Source organism: Delphinapterus leucas, chromosome 5 (genome assembly GCF_059928025.1).
Source record: "Delphinapterus leucas isolate spDelLeu-1000000601 "Yukka" chromosome 5, BTC_Dleu_Yukka2, whole genome shotgun sequence".
Taxonomy (NCBI): Eukaryota; Metazoa; Chordata; class Mammalia; order Artiodactyla; family Monodontidae; genus Delphinapterus; species Delphinapterus leucas.
The window spans coordinates 44188440-44191605 of NC_143133.1; positions in this window are offsets into that span (position 1 = coordinate 44188440).

A 3166-nucleotide genomic window follows, 5' to 3' on the forward strand; every position below is an offset into this window, starting at 1 on the left:
TGGGGGCTTAAACAACAGAAACTTATTTTCTCACAAGTCTGGAGCTTAGAAATCCAAACTCAAGGTGTTAGCAGGTTTGATTTCTTCTAAGGCCTATCTCCTTGGCTTGTAGATGGCTGTCTTCTCCCTGTGTGCTCTTCCCTCTATATCTTAATCTCCTCTTCTTATAAGGACACTATTCACATTGGGTTAAAGCCCACCCATATTACCTAATTTTAACTTAATCAGCTCTTTAAAGACTTTATTTCTGCATATAGTCACATTGTGAGGTACTGAGAGTTGGGAATTCAACGTATGAATTTGGGGGGACACAATTCAGCCTATAAAACCAGCCGAGGTAAGTATTTCCATTTTGCTCATAAGAAAAATAAGCCTCAAGAAATTAAGGGACTAGATTAAGGATGGTAAGTAATAAAGATGGGTATGGTGGACTATGTGCCTTGGGCCTTACCATTTGAATGCCACCTGGCTGACTTCAAACTGCTAGTATCTGAACCTCATCCATAGGGGCCTTTCTCTGAAGCTTGGAAGGTTACTTTGCCTGCCTCTCAGCAAGAGGTGCCCCAAATTAGCAAGCCCAAGGAGCAGCCCTCAACCGACTATTGATGGGAGCAAGTGTATAAATACCCCAGATCCCTCGCCTCTGGTAGGAAACCTCTAAGATGAGCACCTACAGTGGCATTCTCATTTGCCCAGAGATATTAAACTTTTGCTGCCCTCGGTAGTGGCTGGCTTGATAATATATCTTTTGTTGATGCCTTCCCTTCTCTGTGTCACTTTCCCCAATGAGTGTGTCCTTCACCTGCCAAGTAAACTCCTTGACAGTAAGTCCTTGTGACAGAGTCTGGTCCTAGGGAACTCAAACTAAGGTAATGAGTTTCAAACCTAAGCTTTTCTATTTCAAAATCTGTTCTACCACACTGTCAATTATAGGTCAAACTATTTGAAATTGTAATATTTGACCATTTTTGACCTATAAAAATGGCAATATCATACAGTTCAACTGAATAGTAGTAGAGGTATATGTATAGTGTATACATATAAATAACCACATGAAAATGCGTGCACATAAAAAATAGACATATGTATGTGTAATGGAAACAGAACACACTTTTTATAATGTAAGGAGGCCACCCACTTGCTCTTTTTAAAACAAACGTATTTATGTCTCTCCTCTTCTTTAAATCCTTTGGTAATTATATCACCGCCATGGCAAAATCCAAGTTCCATAGGATGAAATTGATATCCCATTATTTTCTGGCTCCAGGCTTTTTCCCTGTCTGATCTCTGCCTTCTTTGTTTTGTCCTGATATTACTAAACTGCTTAGAATTAAAAAACAAAAGAAAGAGAAAACAGTGTACTATCTTGCAAGCCGTTGCCCTTCCCCACTGGTAAATGCTCTTTCATCTTTCACAACTCAACAGCAAGCTTTTTTCCTGGCTCCCTTTTCACACATTGAATGAGTCCAGCCCTCTCAGGACCACCTCTTTACCTTGGAGATGAATCCACGATTGTATTAATCACACTGAACTACAATATTTTTGTTTGCTTGACAGTCTCCCCTCTCAGGACGCAAGCTCCTGAGGCCAATGCCTGGTTTTGACTATCTCTGTACATCCAGCATCTATCATAGCACCTGGTGAATAGTAGGTGTTCATTAAATGATGTTGAATGAAGAGAAGTCAGAACTTGAACTTTGTTATCTAGGCTTCAATAAAGCATTGTGTAGAAGGTATATGAACAATGCCCATTTCTTTACATTGCATAGCAACTCCCCACTCAAAAAACAAAATTAAAGACGTGAACTTCTGGATAAATTAGGAGTATGGGTTTAATATTTACAAACTGCTATATATAAACTAGATAAGCAACAAGGATTTACTGTAAAGCACACGGAACTCTATTCAATGTCTTGTAATAACCTATAATGGAAAAGAATCTGAAAAAATATATATATAACTGAATAGCTTTGCTGTATACCTGAAACTAACTCAATGTTGTAAATCAACTATACTTCAATAACAAAATGTAACTGTCAAAAAAAAAAAAAAGAAAAAAGACGTGACCTTCTGATAACATGGTCCAAAACCAGATCTGAATATTTAAACCAAAGTATCCTGGGAAAATGGAGCTATGCTAAAATTGTGAAATCTGAAGTCAGATTACCTGGGTTCAAACTCTGGCTCCACCACTAACTAGTGGTATGACCTTAGGCAAATGTCTTTAAAGCTCCTGTGACTTAGTTGTTCCTTCTGCAAAGGTAGATAAGAAAAGAACCCACCTCAGAGAATCGTTGCAAAGATACCTCATTAAATAAATTTAGGCTGTGAATAGCTATGAGGCTAGCAGTTCCACAGCATATCATCTGGGATTTCATGCAAACACTGAGCCTCAGTCTCCACATCTGTACTCAGGGAATAATGCATTCATTAATGTAACAAGTGTTTATATGTTTGTGTGCCAAGCACAGCGCAGTGACCCAGGGCTTCTCTTCATGGAGTTTCTTGTTTAATGAAAAAAAACAAACTGGCAATTTCAATATCATGTGAAATGTTGGGCCAGTAAAGGGTCTTCCAGAAATCCAGAAGGATGATAACTGCCCTCAACTAGGAGAGTGGGAATGTAAACTGAGAAGGGAGGGTGAGCTGAGTTGGAGGAAAGGGGCAGAGAGCTGAGAAACTACGTAAAAAAACAAAACAAAACAAAAACAAAAAATCCCCAAAAAACTATGTAAAAAAACTTGGTGGCTTTATCTTAATAGCAATGAGTTTTAATCCGAAAAAAGACATGACCTGCGTGCATCCTAGTGGGATTACTCAGGTGGCCATGTGCAAAATGGAATTCGATGGAAAGCAGAGAGGCAAGGCAGGAGCAGGTAAATCTCACAAGCAGTGTTGGTAGCCAGCCATTCAGGCAAGAGTTGATGGAAGTCTGAACTAGGAAAGCGATAGTGGGCAAGAGTGTTAGTTTCCTAGGGCTGTCATACAAAGCATCACAAACTGGGTGGTTTAAAACAGCAGAAATGTATTCTAACACAGTTCTAGAGGCTAGGAGTCCTAAATCAAGGGATTGGCAGAGCCATTCTCCCTCTGAAGGCTCTAGGGGAGAATCTTTCTTTACCTTTTCCTAGCTTCTGGTGGATGGCCACAATCCTTGGTATTCCCT